At 39.2% G+C, this 23,535-nt stretch overlaps 1 pseudogene; it reads right to left on the bottom strand.

Annotated features, from left to right (window-relative positions):
- Positions 1-9,325: 9,325 nt before the first annotated feature.
- On the bottom strand, positions 9,326-10,643 carry LOC100607331 (annotated as a pseudogene).
- Positions 10,644-23,535: the final 12,892 nt, after the last annotated feature.

The following is a 23,535-nucleotide window of genomic DNA, read 5'->3' as shown; positions in this document are numbered from 1 at the left end:
AAGGCTACTGTAACCAAAACAGCATGGTACTGGTACCAAAACAGACACACAGACCAATGGAACACAATAGACAACTTAGAAATAAGACCACACATCTACAACCATATCCAGAGACTTTGCCTAAAGTTGCTTGTCAGCTTTAGAAGCTTTTGGGCTGAGACAATGCAGTTTTCTAGATACAAGATCATGTCATCTGCAAACAGAGACAGTTTGACTTCCTCTCTTCCTATTTGAATACCTTTTACTTCTTTCTCTTGCCTGATTGCCTAGTTGGAACTTCCAGTACTATGTTGAATAGGAGTGGTGAGAGACCATCCTTGTCTTGTGCTGGTTTTCAAGGGGAATGCTTCCAGCTTTTGCCCATCTGATCTTTGACAAATCTGACAAAAACAAGCAATGGAGAAAAGGATTCCCTATTTAATAACTGGTGCTGGGAGAACTGGCTAGCCATATTCAGAAAATTGAAACTGGACCCCTTCCTTACACCTTATACAAAAATTAAATCCAGATGGATTAAAGTCTTAAACATAAAACCTAAAACTATAAAAACCCTAGAAGAAAATCTAGGCAATACTATTCAGGATACAGGCACAAGCAAAGAGTTCATGAAGCAGTGGCCAAAAGCAATTGCAACAAAAGCAAAAACTGACAAATGGTATCTAATTAAAGAGCTTCTGCACAGCAAAAGAAATTATCATCAGAGTGAACAGGCAACCTACAGAGTGGGAGAAATTTTTTTGCAATCTATCCATCTGACAAAGGTCTAATATCCAAAATCTACAAGGAACTTAAATTTACAAGAAAAACACAACCCATCAAAAAGTGGGCAAAGGACATGAATAAACACTTCTCAAAAGAAGACATTTATGTGGCCAACAAACATGAAAAAACACTCAACATCACTGATCATTAGAGAAATGCAAATCAAAACCACAATGAGATATCATCTCACACCAGTCAGATTGGCAATTATTAAAAAGTCAAGAAACATCAAATGCTGGCACGGCTGTGGAGAGAGAGAACGCTTTTACACTGTTGGTGGGAATGTAAATTAGTTCAACCATTGTGGAAGACAGTGTGGCAATTCCTTCCCTCAAAGACCTAGAATCAGAAAAGCCATTTGACCCAGCAATCTCATTACTGAATATATACCCAAAGGAATAGAAATCATTCTATTATAAAGATATATGCATGCGTAAGTTCACTGCAGCACTATTACTAATAGCAAAGACATGGAATCAACCCAAATGCCCAGCAATGTTAGACTGGATAAAGAAAATATGCTACATATACACCATGGAATACTATGCAGCCATAAAAAGGAATGAGATCATGTCCTTTGCAGGGATATGGACGGGGCTGGAAGCAGTTATCCTCAGCAAACTAACGTAGGAACAGGAAACCAGATAACGCATGTTCTCACTTGTAAGTGGGAGCTGAATAATGAGAACACATGGAAACAGGGAGGGGAACAACACACACTGGGGCCTGTTGACAGGGGTGGGGGAAGTTTAGGGGAGGGAGTACATCAGGATAAATAGCTAATGCATGCTAGGCTTATTACCTAGGTGATAAGTTGATAGGTACAGCAAAGCACCATGGCACATGTTTACCTATGTAACAAACCTGTACATCCTACACATGTATCCCGGAACTTAAAATAAAAAGTATGTGCATGTTATGGGGACCCTCCAGTGTTTCTTGCATCCACCCTCTCCTTTTCATTCCCATAGCTATTGCTCCAGTGCAAGCGGGCATTTCCCCTTCCCAGGATCTGTCTTAACTAGCATCTCTCTCATGATCAACTGTACACAGCAGTGCGAGGATCATACTCTTAAAGTATAGCACCTATCTTTTCACCACCTTGCTCAAAAACCTTCAGTGGCTTCCAGTACAGTAGAGAAGATACTCCACTCTCTCATTTTCTAACACTTACATGGTGCTTGTTATTTGCCAGGCACTGTTTAAGATGTATTCTTATATATTATTCCTCATAACAACCCTGTGACGTAGGTACAAATCTTTTTTTTTTTAAGATGAAGCAATAAAATCACTAATTTTATTAAACCTTGACCTTGAGTACACATCTTTTCCTTTCACTGTTGTGTTTTCTGAGATCAGAGGTTCACACAAAGTTCCTTGGTGGCTCGGGGAATATGACGGCTGTCTTGAGGAAAAGCATGAGGGTGGCTGAGCTGCAAGTTAAAGTGGCTTTAAACAAACAAACAAAAAATGAAACATTACTATTACTTAAAAGAATTTTTTGGACTTGGATATTTGGCAGACATTTTCTCAAATAATCAATGAAATGAGCCTATCATTTCAAGAGAAACAACTGACAGTGTTTGTTAGCAATGACAGAAATCTACCTTTCAAGTTAAAATTAGAATTCGGGAAAACTTGTATACTACACTTGGCAGACTCCCAATCAGTAAAACTTTTTCTGATGACAATGGGAGTGATGTTAACAAATGTTATTTTTTGAAACTGTAAAATGAAATGAGTCAACATTTAGAATATTCGCATAGTTCAGTGAACTGAATTTCCCAAATAATCACAGTGCTACAAAATCTTACATGAGTAAAAAATTCATTCGAAGTACAAGATGACCACTGGATTCTATTGGAATAGAATGAAAATTTCATTGATATGGCTTCAGATTTCTTTTTTTTTTTTTGCTTTAGATATGTAATCTGATCATTTACCTTTTTTTTTTTAATTTTATGATTATTATACTTTAAGTTTTAGGGTACATGTGCACAATGTGCACGTTTCTTACATATGTATACATGTGCCATGTTGGTGTGCTGCACTCATTAACTCGTCATTTAGTATTAGGTATATCTCCTAATGCTATCCCTCCCGGCTCCCCCAACCCCACAACAGTCCCCGGAGTGTGATGTTCCCCTTCCTGTGTCCATGTGTTCTCACTGTTCAACTCCCACCTATGAGTGAGAACATGCGGTGTTTGGTTTTTTGTCCTTGTGATAATTTGCTGAGAATGATGTTTTCCAGTTTCATCCATGTCCCTACAAAGGACATGAACTCATCATTTTTTATGGCTGCATAGTATTCCATGGTGTATATGTGCCACATTTTCTTAATCCAGTCTATCATTGTTGGACATTTGGGTTGGTTCCAACTCTTTGCTATTGTGAATAGTGCCACAACAAACATACGTCTGCAGGTGTCTTTATAGCAGCATGATTTATAGTCCTTTGGGTATATACCCAGTAATGGGATGGCTGGGTCAAATGGTATTTCTAGTTCTAGATCCCTGAGGAATCGCCACACTGACTTCCACAATGGTTGGACTAGTTTACAGTCCCACCAACAGTGTAAAAGTGTTCCTATTTCTCCACATCCTCTCCAGCACCTGTTGTTTCCTGACTTTTTAATGATGGCCATTCTACCTGGTGTGAGATGGTATCTCATTGTGGTTTTGATTTGCATTTCTCTGATGGCCAGTGATGATGAGCATTTTTTCATGTGTTTTTTGGCTGCATAAATGTCTTCTTTTGAGACGTGTCTGTTCATATCCTTCATCCACTTTTTGATGGGGTTGTTTTTTCTTGTAAATTTGTTTGAGTTCTTTGTAGATTCTGGATATTAGCCCTTTGTCAGATGAGTAGGTTGTGAAAATTTTCTCCCATTCTGTAGGTTGCCTGTTCACTCTGATGGTAGTTTCTTTTGCTGTGCAGAAGCTCTTTAGTTTAATTAGATCCCATTCATCAATTTTGGCTTTTGTTGCCACTGCTTTTGGTGTTTTAGACATGAAGTCCTTGCCCTGAATCTCCTATGTCCTGAATGGTATTGCCTAGGTTTTCTTCTAGGGTTTTTATGGTTTTAGGTCTAACATGTAAGTCTTTAATCCATCTTGAATTAATTTTTGTATAAGGTGTAAGGAACGGATCCAGCTTCAGCTTTCTACATATGGCTAGCCAGTTTTCCCAGCACCATTTATTAAATAGGGAATCCTTTCCCCGTTGCTTGTTTTTGTCAGGTTTGTCAAAGATCAGATGGTTGTAGATATGCGGCATCATTTCTGAGGGCTCTGTTCTGTTCCATTGGTCTATATCTCTGTTTTGGCACCAGTACCATGCTGTTTTGGTTACTGTAGCCTTGTAGTATAGTTTGAAGTCAGGTAGCGTGATGCCTCCAGCTTTGTTCTTTTGGCTTAGGATTGACTTGGCGATGCGGGCTCTTTTTTGGTTCCATATGAACTTTAAAGTAGTTTTTTCCAATTCTGTGAAGAAAGTCATTGGTAGCTTGATGGGGATGGCATTGAATCTATAAATTACCTTGGGCAGTATGGCCATTTTCACGATATTGATTCTTCCAACCCATGAGCATGGAATGTTCTTCCATTTGTTTGTATCCTCTTTTATTTCATTGAGCAGTGGTTTGTAGTTCTCCTTGAAGAGATCCTTCCCATCCCTTGTAAGCTGGATTCCTAGGTATTTTTATTCTATTTTATTTTATTTTATTCTCTTTGGTATTTTATTTTATTCTCTTTGAAGCAATTGTGAATGGGAGTTCACTCATGATTTGGCTCTCTGTTTGTCTGTGATTGGTGTATAAGAATGCTTGTGATTTTTGCACATTGATTTTGTATCCTGAGACTTTGCTGAAGTTGCTTATCAGCTTAAGGAGATTTTGGCTGAGACAGTGGGGTTTTCTAGATATACAATCATGTCATCTGCAAACAGGGACAATTTGACTTCCTCTTTTTCTAATTGAATACCCTTTATTTCCTTCTCCTGACTAATTGCCCTGGCCAGAACTTCCAACACTATGTTGAATAGGAGTGGTGAGAGAGGGCATCCCTGTCTTGTGCCCGTTTTCAAAGGGAATGCTTCCAGTTTTTGCCCATTCAGTATGATATTGGCTGTGGGTTTGTCATAGATAGCTCTTATTTTGAGATACGTCCCATCAATACCTAATTTATTGAGAGTTTTTAGTATGAAGTGTTGTTGAATTTTGTCAAAGGCCTTTTCTGCATCTATTGAGATAATCATGTGGTTTTTGTCTTTAGTTCTGTTTATATGCTGGATTACATTTATCTATTTGCATATGTTGAACCAGCCTTGCATCCCAGGGATGAAGCCCACTTGATCATGGTGGATAAGCTTTTTGATGTGCTGCTGGATTCGGTTTGCCTGTATTTTATTGAGGATTTTGGCATCAATGTTCATCAAGGATATTGGTCTAAAATTCTCTTTTTTTGCTGTGTCTCTGCCAGGCTTTGGTATCAGGATGATGCTGGCCTCATAAAATGAGTTAGGGAGGATTCCCTCTTTTTCTACTGATTGGAATAGTTTCAGAAAGAATGGTACCAGCTCCTCCTTGTACTTGTGGTAGAATTCGGCTGTGAATCCATCTGGTCCTGGACTTTTTTTGGTTGGTAAGCTATTGATTATTGACACAATTTCAGAGCCTCTTATTGGTCTATTCAGAGATTCAGCTTCTTCCTGGTTTAGTCTTGGGAGGGTGTATTTGTCGAGGAATTATCCATTTCTTCTAGATTTTCTAGTTTATTTGTGTAGAGGTGTTTGTAGTATTCTCTGACGGTAGATTGTATTTCTGTGGGATCGGTGGTGATAGCCACTTTATCATTTTTTATTGCATCTATTTGATTCTTCTCTCTTTTCTTCTTTATTAGTCTTGCTAGCAGTCTATCAATTTTGTTGATCTTTTCAAAAACCCAGCTCCTGGATTGATTAATTTTTTGAAGGGTTTTTTGTGTCTCTATTTCCTTCAGTTCTGCTCTGGTTTTAGTTATTTCTAGTCGTCTGCTAGCTTGTGAATTTGTTTGCTCTTGCCTTTCTAGTTCTTTTGATTGTGATGTTAGGGTGTCAATTTTGGATCTTTCCTGCTTTCTCTTGTGGGCATTTAATGCTATAAATTTCCCTCTACACACTGCTTTGAATGTGTCCCAGAGATTCTGGTATGTTGTGTCTTTGTTCTCGTTGGTTGCAAAGAACATCTTTATTTCTGCCTTCATTTCATTATGTACCCAGTAGTCACTCAGGAGCAGGTTGTTCAGTTTCCATGTAGTTGAGTGGTTTTGAGTGAGTTTCTTAATCCTGAGTTCTAGTTTGATTGCACTGTGGTCTGAGAGACAGTTTGTTATAATTTCTCTTCTTTTACATTTGCTGAGGAGTGCTTTACTTCCAACTATGTGGTCAATTTTGGAATAGGTGTGGTGTGGTGCTGAAAAAAATGTATATTCTGTTGATTTGGGGTGGAGAGTTCTGTAGATGTCTATTAGGTCTGCTTGGTGCAGAGCTGAGTTCAATTCCTGGGTATCCTTGTTAAGTTTCTGTCTTGTTGATCTGTCTAATGTTGACAGTGGGGTGTTAAAGTCTCCCATTATTATTGTGTGGGAGTCTAAGTCTCTTTGTAGGTCACTAAGGACTTGCTTTATGAGTCTGGGTGCTCCTGTATTGGGTGCATATATATTTAAGATAATTAGCTCTTCTTGTTGAATTGATCCCTTTACCATTATGTAATGGCCTTCTTTGTCTCTTTTGATCTTTGTTGGTTTAAAGTCTGCTTTATGAGAGACTAGGATTGCAACCTCTGCCTTTTTTTGTTTTCCATTTGCTTGGTAGATCTTCCTCCATCCCTTTATTTTGAGCCTATGTGTGTCTCTGCACGTGAGATGGGTTTCCTGAATACAGCACACTGATGGGTCTTGACTCTTTATGCAATTTGCCAGTCTGTGTCTTTTAATTGGAGCATTTAGCCCATTTACATTTAAAGTTAATATTGTTATGTTTGAATTTGGTCCTGTCATTATGATGTTAGCTGGTTATGTTGCTCGTTAGTTGATGCAGTTTCTTCCTAGCCTGGATAGTCTTTACATTTTGGCATGTTTTTGCAGTGGCTGGTACCGGTTGTTCCTTTCCATGTTTAGTGCTTCCTTCAGGAGCTCTTTTAGGGCAGGCCTAGTGGTGACAAAATCTCTCAGCATTTGCTTGTCTGTAAAGTATTTTATTTCTCCTTCACTTATGAAGCTTAGTTTGGCTGGATATGACATTCTGGGTTGAAAATTCTTTTCTTTAAGAATGTTGAATATCGGCCCCCACTCTCTTCTGGCTTGTAGAGTTTCTGCCAAGAGATCAGCTGTTAGTCTGATGGGCTTCCCTTTGTGGGTAACCCGACCTTTCTCTCTGGCTGCCCTTAACATTTTTTCCTTCATTTCAACTTCGGTGAATCTGACAATTATGTGTCTTGGAGTTGCTCTTCTCAAGGAGTATCTTTGTGGCGTTCTCTGTATTTCCTGAATCTGAATGTTGGCCGGCCGTGCTAGATTGGGGAAGTTCTCCTGGATAATATCCTGCAGAGTTTTACAACTTGGTTCCATTCTCCCCGTCACTTTCAGGTACACCAATCAGATGTAGATTTGGTCTTTTCAAGTAATCCCATATTTCTTGGAGGCTTTGTTCGTTTCTTTTTATTCTTTTTTCTCTAAACTTCCCTTCTCGCTTCATTTCCTTCATTTTGTCTTCCATCACTGATACCCTTTCTTCCAGTTGATCACATCGGCTCCTGAGGCTTCTGCATTCTTCACGTAGTTCTCGAGCCTTGGCTTTCAGCTCCATTAGCTCCTTTAAGGACTTCTCTGTGTTGATTATTCTAGTTAGCCATTTGTCTAATTGTTTTTCAAAGTTTTTAACTTCTTTGCCATTGGTTTGAATTTCCCCCTGTAGCTTGGAGTAGTTTGATCGTCTGAAGCCTTCTTCTCTCAACTCGTCAGTCATTCTCCGTCCACCTTTGTTCCGTTGCTGGTGAGGAGCTGCGTTCCTCTGGAGGAGGAGAGGCGCTCTGGTTTTTAGAGTTTCCAGTTTTACTGCTCTGTTTTTTCCCCATCTTTGTGGTTTTATCTACTTTGGATCTTTGATGATGGTGACATACAGATGGGGTTTTGGTGTGGATGTCCTGTTTGTTAGTTTTCCTTCTAACAGACAGGACCCTCAGCTGCAGGTCTGTTGGAGTTTGCTAGAGGTCCACTCCAGACCCTGTTTGCCTGGGTATCAGCAGCGGTGGCTGCAGAACAGCGATGGCTGTAGAACAGCGGATATTGGTGACCTGCAAATGCTGCTGCCTGATCGTTCCTCTGGACGTTTTGTCTCAGAGGAGTACCCGGCCGTGTGAGGTGTCAGTCTGCTCCTACTGGGGGGTGCCTCCCAGTTAGGCTGCTCGGGGGTCAGGGACCCACTTGAGGAGGCAGTCTGCCCGTTCTCAGATCTCCAGCTGTGTGCTGGGAGAACCACTACTCTCTTCAAAGCTGTCATACAGGGACATTTAAGTCTGCAGAGGTTACTGCTGTCTTTTTGTTTGTCTGTGCCCTGCCCCCGGAGGTGGAGCCTACAGAGGCAGGCAGGCCTCCTGGAGCTGTGGTGGGCTCCACCCAGTTGGAGCTTCCTGGCTGCTTTGTTTACCTAAGCAAGCCTGGGCAATAGCGGACACCCCTCCCCCAGCCTCGCTGCCACCTTGCAGTTTGATCTCAGACTGCTGTGCTAGTAATCAGAGAGACTCCATGGGCGTAGGACCCTCCGAGCCAGGTGCGGGATATAATCTCCTGGTGTGCCGTTTTTTAAGCCCGTTAGAAAAGCGCAGTATTAGGGTGGGAGTGACCCGATTTTCAGGTGCCGTCTGTCACCTCTTTCTTGGACTAGGAAAGGGAACTCCCTGACCCCTTGCGCTTCCCAAGTGAGGCAATGCCTCGCCCTGCTTGGGGTCGCGCATGGTGCGCTGCACCCACTGTCCTGCACCCACTGTCTGGCACTCCCTAGTGAGATGAACCCAGTACCTCAGATGGAAATGCAGAAATCACCCGTCTTCTGCATCGCTCACGCTGGGAGCTATAGACTGGAGCTCTTCCTATTCGGCCATCTGTAGGTACAAATCTTATCCCCATCTTACAGAGGAGAAAACGAAGACACAATTCAAGTCACTTGTCAAAGGACACGGTATGTTTCAGCACTGAGGTTACTACCCCAGGACTCTTGCTCCAAAGTTCTATCTCTGTTTCTTTTTCTGTCTCACCATTCTCTGACTGAACCAAATGCTTTTCTGCTTTGGGGTCTTTGCTTACAATTTTCTCTTTTCCTGCTATACCCTTCTCCCATATTTTCCTATCTATATCCATCAAGATCTGAAATGCCACCTCTTCCATGATGCTCACCCGGAGACCTTGTCGATTCCACTGTATACATTTATCTGCTATAACACTGTATTTTCTCTTTTTTTTTTTTTTTGGACCTCTGAACTTTTTATTGGCCTCCTGCTCCCCAAAGGGTACCCTGCTTCTGCTGGCTTAATGTTTCAGAACTTTGGGGTCATTGGTCTCAGACACCACTTTGCCATCCACTATCCAGCAGGTGGTGGTCTTTTGGATGGTTTGCATGGAGTTGCTGCTGTCCAGGGCATCACCAAGATTGAAGTCCCTGCCATCTTCCAGCAGGCAGCGGTAGGTGGCGATCTCAGCCTCCAGGTTGACCTTGATGTTCTGCAGGGCCTCGTACTCCTTGGCCTTGTGCTACCCCTCTGCCCAGGTCTGTGCCAGCTCTGACTCCAGGTAAAGCAGGATCCCGTTGAGCTGCTCCATCTGCAGGGCATAGTGGGCCTCCACCTCCCTCAGGCTGTTCTCCAAGCTGGCCTTCAGATTTCTCATAGAGTCCAGGTCAATCTCCAAGGACTGGACTGTATGTCTCAGCTCCGTGAGTGTCATCTCAGCAGCTCCAACCTTGACAGACTGTGTGATGACCACTGTGGTGCTCTCCTCAATCTGCTGAGACCAGTACTTGTCCAGCTCCTCTCTGTTCTTCCGAGCCAGCTTGTCATATTGGGCCCAGATGTCTGCCATGATCTTGGCGAGGTCCTGAGATTTGGGGATGTACCTCCACGGTCAACCCAGAGCTGGCAATCTGGGCTTGTAGGCCTTTTAATTCCCCTTCGTGGTTCTTCTTCATGAAGAGCAGCTCTTCCTTGCAAGCCTCAATCTCTGTCTCCAGCTGCAGCCGAGTGACACTGGTGTCATCAATGACCTTGTGAAGCCCATGGATGTTGTTCTCCACAGACCAGTGCACGGCCAGCTCTGTCTCATACTTGACTCTAAAATCATCAGCAGCAAGATGGGCACTGTCAATCTGCAGAACGATGCAGGCATTGTCCACAGTATTTGCAAAGATCTGAGCCCTCAGGTCCTTGATGGTCTAGAAGTAACGGCTCCAGTCTCTGAACTGGGGTCCCTTCTCCAGGTGCTCCTGGATTTTGCTCTCTAGCTTCCAGTTCTCCATCTCCAGGTTCCTCACTCTGTTCAGGTAGGAGGCCAGGCAGTCATTCAGGCTTTGCATGGTCTCCTTCTCATTCTGGATGCCTCCCATTCTTGCCAGACCTCCAGCCATCCCTGCAGACAGGCCCCCAGACCCCATGCCGCCCCAGAAGCTGGTGGAGTGAGACATGGAGATCCGGGAACCAGAGCCCCTAGTGCCTGCATAGACGCTGGTCATGCTGCTGACTGGCTGGGCACCGTAGCTGGACGCCTGGACAGAGCCCAGGGACCGGTAGTTGGTGGAGAAGGTGGAGCGAGTGGTGAAGTTCATGCTGTCCACGGAGGAGAGTGAGAGGACAGGACTCAGGCTTTGCCGACAACCTCTATCTTCTAGTATGTTAATTTGAATGTACATTTCTAAGTTATAATTCTTGGAAGAGAACCATTTCTTATTTTATTTTTATTTTATCTTATTATTTCTCTGTCCACCTTCAGTACTTATTAACTGTTCCTGACACAAGGGAGACTGCTGTGCAATAGCTACAACTGCAGTAAATAAGCTAATGGGTGAAATCATGATACTTAAAAAATACAGGCCAAGTGCAGTCACTCATCCCTGTAATCCAAACACTTTGGGAGGCCAAGGTGGGAGGACTGCTTGAGGCCAGGAATTCAAGACCAGCCTGGGCAACATAATGAGACCCCCATCTCTACAAAAAAATTGAAATATATATATTATAGACACTAAATAAATATTAATTGACCTGCAAAGATAAGTATATTCAAAAGACTCTAACACAAGCTCTGAGGGCAATTCCAGAACTGTTTTGGACACTGATATAATAAATACATAGCATTCCAAAAGAATCACTTTGAAAATGACCAAAGATTTTCATGGCTTCAACTACTGAGTACCTACTACATGCCAAACATAAAAATATGAAAAGACAAAAAGTCCTGAAGTGTTTAATAAAAAGAAATCACTCTAGCTCCCTCATATTTTTAAGGAAGGAGGTCTAAATGATAAAGTATCATTGAGAACTCTGCTGTGGTATAAAAGCCTCTAAAAAACATGCCAACTGGGCACAGATCTCCCTTCAGTGGGAATAATCATCACTAGGAACTCAAAGACAAATTCCTAAAAACAATGGGATATAATGCATATACCCACCACACCCGCTCCACACCCTGCCAGGAATTTGCAGGAAGCCTCATGTTTTGTATATTTTACATATAATAACTACTATGTATGAAATTTGTGGGAATTTGAGATTCCTGGGTAAAAGATGCCATACTTGTTCAAAGTATTAAAAAAAAGATAGCTTCATCTGCCATTAACACAGCTTTAAAAGAAAATTAAACAAAAAGAGGGGAAGAGGGAAATTCAGCTTTAATATATCTATTAAGGGGTATGTTTAAAGCTGAGCTATTTCCTAGATCTCTATATAATATCCTTAGCAGAGAGTCTAGGTTTTTAAGAACTGTAGATTTTTCTTCATTTCCACAGATGTCTGCTTCTATTTTGAGATGTCTGATTCTTCTGATGAAATAAACCCAATCAAAATGTTCATTTTCCTTCAATTTTTGTTTATTTAATTAACATGATTTTCTACATGATTATAAAGGCCATAATTATATTATCAAATCCCTGTCAAAGTAATGACTTAATGTAAAACGTTAACACTTAGCAGTGTTTAAAACAATATTAAAAAAAAAAAAACCCTGTGTATGAATAGGGTGACTTTGTTCAGACTATTTCCTCTGGAATGCAAATGAAAATTTTGGCTATGCTTATTTTTTATTATTATATATTATTGCAAGGAGAAACAGTTTTTAGCCTTTATGAATAGTAAATGTCTATCCCAAACCAAGATCTTTTTCTGATTGGTTTATGACGGGCACCAGCTATTATGAAACCAGGAATGATAATATGACAAAAGAACACAGGACAAGCAACGTACACATTACCAGGTAATATTTACAGTTAAAATATTTGAGGATAACACAATCAGAAGTATGGGGCTAAAAGAGATTTCATTAGAATTTTCTCTTCCCTTTGGTTGGAAACACATGCACATAGCCATTCTAAATATATTAAGAATATTCTTTGTTTTTAGCCTGTCAGAGTTAGAGAGTCTATCATCCTCTTTTGTCTTCCATGCTGTGTTTGTATGCTCCACTGAAGTCTATTTCTCTTCTTCTGTCCTGAAGATGGAGAGCTGGCAGCCACCTTTCTGTAGCAAGAACCTTTGTGTACTTGAAGATAATGTTTAATCACTCATCAGCCTTATTGTCTCCAGAATAAAAACAAAGTAGAAAGTTTTGTCTTTTGTTTTTTAAGGATGTCAGAGGATATGGTTTATTACTGGCCCATATATAACACTCAAAATCCTTACAAGCAAGTGAGGGAAGAGGAAAGGAATACACAAGAATAACGGTCCAGCAGGCCAGCTGGAATGTAAAAGAAAGGCTAATAGGAAGAAACAAAGAAAACATTCATGGAGAGCTTCAAAAGTAATATCTGAGTGCTTATGATATGCAAGGCACTGTGCAGAGTCCTTTATACAGTTGTTGTCATCACCATCATATTAGCTAACACTCACTGAACACATACTTTTGTGTCAGGTACCACTCTAAGTGCTTTTCATGAATGAACTCATATAATCTTCAGGACATCCCAAGGGTGGGGTTATTACTACATTTCAGAAAAGAAACTGAAACATAAGTTCATAATACCTTCATATATTTGGTGCTTTCTATAAGGTTAGACATATTATTTCTTTTTGACAGATGAGAATACTGAGGATCACAGATTAACATGCTCAATGTCAAAATGGCTAGTAAGTGACAGAGCTGAGATTTAAACTCAGCATTGTCTGATTCCAAAGTAGTTTTTGACTACAGTAAATCTTCACTATCATGAACAATTTCTTGGAAACTGACTTTAAGTAAAACAAGATATATCAGGTCTTCGAATAACACTGTTATTATAATGTTGATGATTAAAAATCGGTTTTTTTATTTGTTGTATCACTTAAAGTCAGTTTTCAAGAACCTCTCAATGATGTTAAGTGAGGACTCACTGTACATGCTTAACTTGATTGAGAGAAGAAAAATAATGATGATGATAAGCACGAGCAGTTACAGAGCATGTATTATATGCCAGGCACTGTTTAAAGTGTAACTATTAACATATTTAATCCTCATAACAATCCTATGAGAATGAGTACTATTATTATTTCCATTTCACAAATGAGGAAACTGAGACACAGAGAGACTAATGTACTTAGTGTTATTCAGCTGCTAATTAGGAAACTGGGCCTCAAATCCAGTTCCAGAGCCATGCTCTTACCAAAGCACTGTTAAAATATATAATGAAAGCAATTGTTTGGGATACTAAGAATGGTCTCCTAGGTAAATATACATTGACACTATTATATAGCTAATATTTATTGAGTGCTTACTAAACTCTTATAATAGACATTGTAATGTGCCACCCAACTCACCCTAAAATAAAGAATAAAAGATTTATTTCCACAGCTAAAAAGATAGCTAAAAGACGACACCCCTTAGTCGTTGTCAGCTCCCAGGAAGCTGAAAAAAACCTGCCTCAGTGTTGGCTGAGGTCTTTGTTGGACTGCACCGCAGCTCACCTTCTACAGGTATTGACAGCACCCCCTTATAAATACCCTGAATGTTAATCTCAGGTCTGCTTCTCTAGGAAAGCAACCTGTGACAATACTTAATCTCATTTAACTTACATGATCCTATACATTAAGTGTTATTATCCTCATATATTCATTTTATGAATTAAGACACTCAAGCTTAAATTGTCCATGGTCACAGAGCTAGTCAAGGATGGAGTCAGAACTTGAACTGAGATTGTCTAATTCGGAGGCTTCACTCTCAACATTTGTGTGATTGCAGAGGAAAAGAGTTCAGTAAGTGAGACTTATCATTGGTTTAGTATGTATTTTTTGTTTAAAGCAGAGGTAAGAATAGTAGTTGGAATGACCTGAAATGCAAACAAGGTCTCCTGAAACAATTTTTCCTCTAGGCCTTCTACAACTTATTTCTTTGGAAGAAAGAACTGAGGACAAAGTTGCCATACGATAGGGAAGCGGAAGATATTTAATTAAAAATATACCCTTATATATCAAATTACCTTGAATTCAAAGATAAAAGTTTCACTCTCCAATATGAAATGTTTATCATTTAATACATCTGTGTAGCATCTTTCCTCATACGAAGGAAGTTGAAACATAAAATGCCAGCATGTGGCCCTAACTTTAATGAGAAGTTACAGTATGTTATCTGTCTATAATATCCTAAAAATATGGAGTAGTGTTAAAAGGGAAGATGGGATGAGACAGCTTGAGGTGGCATAGGGCCATAGCTTTTGCCTCAGTTAAGATGGTATACAATCACAGATTTTATCCAATGTTGTAAATTTCCTGGTGCTTTTCTCCATCTTTATTGCTTTTTCCAGGATAGAATCATTCAAGGTATATACAAATCTCTTTACTCATGTAGGCTTAAATTGTGTGGAATCCACTTTTTAAAATTACACTTTTTTGTAATTGCCCATTATTTCCAGTGGAGAAAAGGGAAAATTTGCAACTAAAAAAAATCCAAATATTAAATGTATCCTCTCAGTATTTGTACGTTCTGGGTACATCTTTGATTTCACTTAAAATATGGAGTAAATACAAAATATACCCAGACATAAGAGGGCCTGAAAAATCCAGTTCAGAGAAAATGAGATGCAGTTAGCAAAGATTACATGCATCAGTGAACTGTACTAAATTGAACACTTTTAAATGCTAGAGATTTTCCCCGTGAAACTGGGGAGTCTGAAAGAGAAATCAATAATGTTGGGGAAGGGAAACCTTCTTCACACACCTCTAATTAGTCATAGCAGAATCTGGTGGATTTCCATATTATGACTCGATCAAACTTGCGAAATTGGTTTTGATCCCAGACTCATTTGGTGCATCTTCCAGAAGAAGCTCCACTCCAGACAATCAAAGATTTTTTCAACCTTGAATGAGCCTCAGGATCACTCTGTCAGTTTGCACCCATCCTATATTATGTTCAGTATCTGTATAATGTTGACAACAGCAATCTCCCTGGGATTACCCTGTAAAAGCTCCATTTCTAAGAACAGGCAAAGTATCTTCAAACTGGCTGGCTTCAAGTTTAGCACGAGCCTTCAAAATCTATATTAGTAAGTGAAACCAGGCATAAAGAGGCACACTTCTTCAGATCTTTCATTTTTTAATAAATCGAATAAATATTGGCCATATTGTTTATATTAGGGCATGCACCCTTCTGTAAAGTCATTGCTTGAGTCTAACAATGGAGTAGGTAAAAGGTTTCTGCATTTTTCTGCATAATCAATACTAAAGCTGCTGATGCAAATTTATCTGAACTCCAGGGAACATGTCCTTTGAATTTCTGGGAAAATTTTAAATATTGTGTGCAAATCAATAAGTGGACAAAAACATCTCTGCCAATGTGTTCATTTTTATTCAGAGAGGAAATATATCTTTAAGTGTAATCTCTCACTCCCTCTATGAACCTTTTTCCCAAATCATTTCTTTTACAAAAGAAACTCATGACAATCAGCTGAACATAAAACATTCTTTTTGGCATAATTATAAGTGGTATGGAGGTACCTCTCTGAACAGGATGATTCTTCAAGCCCTAAAGAGTCTTCCTCTTTCTACCCTTTTATAATGTTCTATTTTTCTCTTTTCCCATCATTTCACATCCAAGTTTTGGAGCCTGAGTTAACTAGGATGGTGTGAGGGCATTTCCAGAAGGCCTAATTTGGTAGCATGTCTTATTTTGAATGGGATGCATCTGTGAAATTAAAAAAAAAATTTTTTTTCATGACTGCCTATTTTCACAGTCCACTAAGCAAAAACACAAAGCAATTTTTTTCTTACCGCCATTTTCCCTTTCTCCCTTCATTCTCTTTCTTCCCCTGTGTTCAAATTTAAAAAAGGTGAAAATTGAAGCTGTTGTATGGAAGGCGATTGCAACATGCATATTTGATTTTTATGATGGATCTAAATTGCTGAATAAGGCCATGGAACAAAGGGAGACTGCGGCTTCCTGCCCATCACATGCAGCCACTGAATGCAGAACAAAAGCTTCGGCCATTAGGGGCTCAGCAGGGAGACACATTATATAAATGACTTTGTCTTCTTTGCCCCCTCCCCCCCACTGGGTGCACTGGACAGGGATGGGTGTGTGTGTATGTGTGTGTGTGTCTATGTGTTATGGTTTGCTAGGGCAAGAGATAAGAAATCCTAGGAGAAGCAATGGGAATAGAAATGAACAGCACATTATGATTCAAAGGGGCCACGCTTTCCTCACTACACCAGTGTAGCTCTCAGTGCTGTGGTCAGAGTGCCACCTAAGACAACTACTCCCCAACAAAACTTGGTGTGTATTCAGAGTAACCTGTAGCTTTTCTTTATACTGTTTCCTTTCTTTCATCAGGAATGATGAAGTAGAAGGAAAAAACATTTAGAAAAATATAGAGCCCTAGTATTCCAAGGTAATTACTGGGTCGGCTTCAAGAACAAACAGACATAGAGTTTACTGTGGCACCAGTTTCCTAGGAAAATACACTCTAATTCCTCCTTCCAGGCTCAAGGCTTTTCTTCGGCAGGACAAGAGATGATATCAATAAAAACGTCCTAAGCTATCACATAGCAGAGTCGAGTCTGTCTATTTTTAGGAGGCCCCCTGTGGTGGTGACTTGAATAGGTACTACTGTTTTATCTAGTTTGAAAAACCAGCAATCCTGCACACACCTTCTCAATAATCTCTGCATGGTATTTCGGTTTTGTAGAAGAATTTTATTAATTTTTTCTATTTTTTATTTTCCTCAACCCTGTGAATTACCTGAAGATGTAGAAGAATTTTAGTAAGCTTCACAAAGGTCAATCTTTCTACTTCTTCTGGTATCAATGAAAGGGGTAAGGAACAGGAGAGAGTCTCTGCAGATTCTAGGTTGAAGCACAAACTGTACATTATTAAAGGTGACACAGTGAACTGGGTATGTTAGGATTGACACCCAGGTCAATGGACCCCTATTTCCACCCCAACTGTCACTAAACATTTCATGTGGGGAAATGTCTCTATGGTTAAGTTTGTACTTCAGAAATTGTACTAGGATTTTCCAATAATCCTCCAACTCTAATGGGAGAAAGCAGTCCTGCCATGAGCCAAAATAACTGAGGGCCTTTCTATCACGTGTGTGGAACCAGAACTGAGGGTTCTTGGAGAGAATCAATCTCAAAGACAAAACCAACTTAAGGGTGTATCTTGAAGTCACCTAACAATAACCGAATTGTGTAAAGCTAGCTAAGGGAAGTGCCATGAGACAAGTGCCAGTCACATACCATCATTACTCTGTCAAAATGGGCTATTCATTTAAAATAAGGTAGAATCTTATGACTTATATAAAAGTTGAGAGGTTATGAGGGACAAAGAGTGGGTTGTGCTGTAAAGTAATTCAGTTCTGAGCTACAGAGGTCACCAGGCTATCTTTTTATCAGTTCTTTTGGGTCTCACTTTAAGGTGGTATTTAAACATTTTTTTAAAAAGATAAATCTTTTTTATTGGATGGGAGAAGGTCTCTGCTTCATGGATTATGGATAATAGAGAGACTTATGCTTATCAATAGTTTTAAGTAACTGGGATGAATAGAAGGTTAGGGAGAGTCCCTTAACCCTGTATGGCCAGTGGTGAGGGGGTAACAGTCAGTATGGATAAATGAGAAGATGGATGAGTACAGTAGAGATGAGACTGCTGAATACTTTATTCATTTATTCAGTTATTAAATATTCATTAATGGGCTACTAGGATTTCATATACTGTGTGTGGATTCTATGTGAATAAGACAGGCACAGTCCCTGCCCTAAATAATACAATCATCTTATGGTTGGGTGTTGCATAGAAGATATAAAATAGTTATACAAATACATACATAGGTTAACAAATGACAAAAAGATAGAAAAAGTGAAATGTTCTATGAGAATGTTAACTGGGAGGAACTATCTCATCCTTTAATGAGCAAGAGACATTAAGTTGAAGCAGGAAAGAAAAAGTTAGATATGCTGTCACCACCTACATTTCACCTTTTGGAGTGCATCTTAAGATATCAATTAAAAATAAGAGTCAAGGAAATTATGTATTTCTTTAGGCTCTTCACCTCCGCTTTATCCTATCAAAAAAGGAAACTTTATTATTTTGCTTGAAAGTAAAACAAAATACCAATTTAGCTACAGGCATTAGGTAATTTAAATTTAATTACTTCAGAGTAAAAGCCAAAGGTCACAAGGCTGTAACTGTTCTATCCAACATGGTAGCCACTAACCACATGTGGCTGTTCATACATTTAAATAAAATGAAGTAAAATTTTAAAAATTCAGTTTCTCCGCTACACTATCTACCCTTCAAGTGTTCATTAGCATACTGTACACTACAGCTAGAGGCTATTAAATTAAAATTAACTAAAATTAAATATGCAGTTCCTCAATGGCACTAGCCATGTTTTGAGTGCTCAATTTCAACTGAGTAATGGCTATCATAGGAACAGTGCAGACAGAGCATTTCCATCATTGCAGAAAGTGCTATTGGATAGCACTGCAAAATTACCTGGCACACTCTCCAACTGTTCCCTCTCCAACTTCATTTTTTACTCTTCTCTCCTTGCTCATGTCCCTCCAGGCATGGTGAAATCCTTGCTGCTGCTTGGGCATACTAGGCATGCTCCTACTTCAGGGCTTTTGCATGATTTGGCCCCTACTTTCCTCTCCAGTTCCTTGTCTCTACACTAGCCATGGTGGCTTCCTTTCTCTGCCATTCTCAGTCTTTCTTGTCCCAGGGCTTTACACATATCGGTACCTTTCCCTGGAAGGCTCCTCCCTCCCTGCTTTACTTTTCCTTCAAATATCACCCCATTTATCACTTCATTAGGAAAGCCTTTTCTGACTAGATCAAATTTTCCTGTTACAAACTCATGTTCCTTTCTCTCATAGAACTTATTACAGTGGCAGGTTTACATTTATTGTGTCATTTTTAAATTCATGACAGACTCTTCAAATCCACTGAGAGCTCCATGAGGGCAGGGACCATGTTTGTTTTTGATTACCACTGTATTCTCAAAAGGTAGCAGAATAAATGGAAAAAGTAGGAGTTTAACAAACATCTATGACTGAATTATGAATGAATGAATGCTGGGGAATGACAGCCAATGGTATAATAAGTTAAAAGATGTATGTTGTGTTGCTTCTTCCATGCATATCAAGCACCCAAATTCCAAAGGTTATACACAGTGAACAAAAATGAATGACAGAGATTGTAAAAATGTGGGAGGTGTAAAGTACTTCTTTTAGGTTGATAAAAAAATACAGCTCCCCCAAAGAAAAACTGTTATTTGAAAATGATAGAATTACAAGTGTTATTTGTATTATTTTTGCTTAGCTAAATTTTCTAATATTTTCCATAATAGTGTATTAATATTGTAAGCATGTTATTTTTTACTGCAACATAAAATCATTCTGGCTTCAGTGCAGTAGAAAACCAAAGTACCTAGGAGGAGCAGCAGTTAACCATAAGAGAGCTTTTTCCTGCGCCCCTTCTAGACAGGTAAGAGTTGAATTCTTGGTTCATGGCTAGCTGAGCACAGATCTCAATAATCATTCTCATTCTTATATATTAATTTCAAAGTAAAAGATTTTAGTTTACATATTCCAACTTTGGTTTCTGATACTGGGTTTGCTCCCAAAATTATATGATCTTTCTTTTGAGTGTAATGAGTCCACATATTCTACCAATTGAGATTAGTTCTGAGGAATTAAATCTATTCACACTTATTCAACAAACATTTTTGTACGCTTTTTTTTTTTTTTTTTGAGACAGGGTCTTACTCCGTCACCCAGACTGGAATACAGTGGCGCAATCTTGGCTCACTGCAACCTCCGCCTCCCGGGCTCAAGCGATTCTCCTGCCTCAGCCTCCCAAGTAGCTGGGATTACAGGCGCACGCCACTACCGCCTGGCTAACTTTTGTATTTTTACTGGAGACGGGGTTTCACCATGTTGGCCAGGCTGGTCTCGAACTCCTAACCTGAAATGATCCACCCACCTCAGCCTCCCAAAGTGTTGGGATTACAGGCATGAGTCACTGTGCCCGGGCTTTTTGTATGCCTTCTCTAAATGAGGCATTGTGCTAGGGAAATGGTCGGCAAAACACATATTAATACATCTCTTTCAGCCTTACCAACCTAGCTAATTCCTAGGTGAGCATGTAAGATAAAAATTCAGTTACGACCTGTCACACACATTTTTTCATCATACCCACGAGAAAATATTTTAATAAATAATTTTTTAACGCATGCTATTTGTAGATGTGTGAAAAATGCTTTTATTTATTGGTATTATTTTCATAAGGGGTCTCTGTCGCCCAGATTGGAATACAGTAGAACAATCATAGCTCACAGTAGCCTCAAATTCCTGGGCTCAAGTGATCCTCCCGCCTCAGCCTCCTGCGTAGCTGGCATTACAGGTATGAGCCACTATGCCAGCTGAAAAGTAATTTTTTTTGAGGGGGGAGGGGGGCGCGGATATGGTTTTGTTCAGTCACCCAGGCTTGGACTGTGGTGGTACCATCTCAGCTCACTGCAGCCTCAACCTCCTTGGGCTCCGGTGATTGTCCCACCTCAGCCTCCTGAGTAGCCAAGACTATAGGCACGCACCATTATGCCTGGTTAATTTTTTTATTTCTTGTGAAGTTGGGTTTTTGCCATGTTGCCCAGGCTTGGAAAAGCACTTTTACAGAGATATTATCTTAGCATTGTTTTTGCTATTGAAAATTTAAGCGCTCAATACAGTTACATACATGATAATATAACCATATTATGGAATATTACACAACTATTAAAATGTAGTACAACTATTAAAATGCAGTGGCAGAAGTATACTTACTGCTACAGCAAGATATTGATATGCTGATAAACGCAAAAGGTTTCAAAACTGTATGTTACGCAAGAATGTATTTATATAAAAATTGTATAAGCAAAAAGGTTGGAATGACATCAAATTGTTATTTGCTGTATCAATGGTTCTCACCTGTGCTTCATATTAGAATCAATGGGGGCACTTAATAAATATACTAATACAGGAGTACAATTAGAAATTCTGATTTAATTGACCATATGAGAGGCCTGGGCATCAATATTAAAAACAAAACAAAACAAAAAAAAAACACTCTAGATAATTCCAGTGTGCACCCAGACCTTCTTTTTAAGGCCTGAATTTGGTTAGTTATGCCTTTCTTATCCTTCCTCTAGAACCAACTTTTGGCTTTGCTGATGTCCTATATTAAATGTTTATTATTTCATTAACTGCTATTTTTAAATTATTTTCTTCTTTCTTCTAGTTTTTTTAGTTTTCATTTGTTCTTTTTTCTACTTTCTTCAGCTGGATGCTTAGATCACTGAGTTTTTGGCTTTTCTTCTTTTCTAATATGGGCATCTAAACTTAAGATCTTCCTTCTATAAGCATCCCTTAGCTATGCCCCCCCACAAATTTTGATATAAAGTATTTTGATTATAATTTATTTTAAAATATTTCCTATTTTTCTATTGTGATCTTTCTCGAGGCATGGGATATTTAATAGTGTATTTTGAAATTTCCAAAAATACAGAGCTTTTCTAATTATCTCTACGTTGTTCTTTTCTAGTTTAATTCCATAGTGATCTGAGACTATACTCCATCTGATTTCAATTTTCTCTGAAATTTGTTGGTACTCTATGGCTAAAATATAGTTGTTATAGACTCAATATGTGTGCGCCCCTACCCCCTGCATATTCATATGTTGAACTCCCAATCACCAATGTGATGGTATTAAGAGGTGGGACCTTAGGGAGGTAATTAAAATCATAAGGGAGGAGCCCTCATGAATGAGATTAGTGCCCTTTTTGAAGAGATCCCAGAGAGTTCTCTACCTCTCCACCTGCCATCTTAGGATACAATAAGACAGCAACCTACAAGCAAAAAGAAGGCCTTCACCTGAACCCAACCATGGTGGCACCCTGACCTTGGACTTCCAAACTCTGAAACATGAGAAACACATTTCTGTTCTTTATAAGCAACCCAGTCTATGATACTTTCTCAAAATAGCCTGAACTACCTGAGACAATGGTCCAATTTTTAAGTGTTCTGTGCACTTAAAAATAATGAGTATTATGTAGTTATGTATTCTGAAGTTTTTACATACAAAATAAATAAGTCACATTTGTTAATTGTGTTGCTCAAATTTTCCCTCTATAAATTTGTGTTTGTTCAAAAAGTTATTGGGAATGGTATGTTAAAATCTTCTACTGTAAATATGAATTTGCATTTCTCGTTCTTGTCTTGTAAGTTTACATTTTGAGGCTATGTTACGAGGTGCACACATTTTCAGAATTATTTTAGTTTCCAGGTGAATTAAATATTTTCTCAAGAAGTATCACTATTTATCTGTAATATGTTTTTAAATGACACCCTTATATGATATTAATATACCCTTCCCATATATGTTTCGTTAAGATTTGAATGATTGGTACATTGCATTATTGGTTCCAGTTCTTCACCCCTTCCTGTATCCATAGCCTTTGCCACATGACTGCTGTTCCTTAAACTAGAGGCAGGGTACCCTCCCTGCCCTTTGACTTTGGGTTCAGTCATATTACTCATTCTGCCTTGAGATGTTAGTAACTGTGCTGCAATCAGAGCCTTGAATTGCACTTATTCAACTAAACTTGCCCGTGCTTCCACCATCACTGTGAGATTATGTCCTGACTTCTAAGGAAGAACAGTAGACCTGGACCCAAACTCCAGTTCGGAGCCAAGCTAAACTTAGATCTGTTCATCCCAAGATGCATGAGAAAAAATAAATTATTTTTGTCACTAAATTAGAAGCGTTACTGTAGCAAAAGCTAATAGATAGAGAAGATGGTAACCTAGACATAGGATGCTCCAGTAGCAAAAACCTAAAATAATGTGATAGATTTGGAATCAGAAAGCAAGTAGTATGAAACTAAAATAGCAAGCTGGAAAATGGCAAGGAAAACAGTTACAGGAGACTAGAAAAATGATGACTCATAGTGGCAAAACATTTGGTAAGAATGTTGCATGGGGATAATCTGAGAGAAAAATTATATAATAAACTTGTGGAGTTCAGGTAGTAGA

Source organism: Nomascus leucogenys, chromosome 2 (assembly GCF_006542625.1).
Source record: "Nomascus leucogenys isolate Asia chromosome 2, Asia_NLE_v1, whole genome shotgun sequence".
Lineage (NCBI taxonomy): Eukaryota > Metazoa > Chordata > Mammalia > Primates > Hylobatidae > Nomascus > Nomascus leucogenys.
This window is presented reverse-complemented; position numbering and strand designations above follow the sequence as displayed.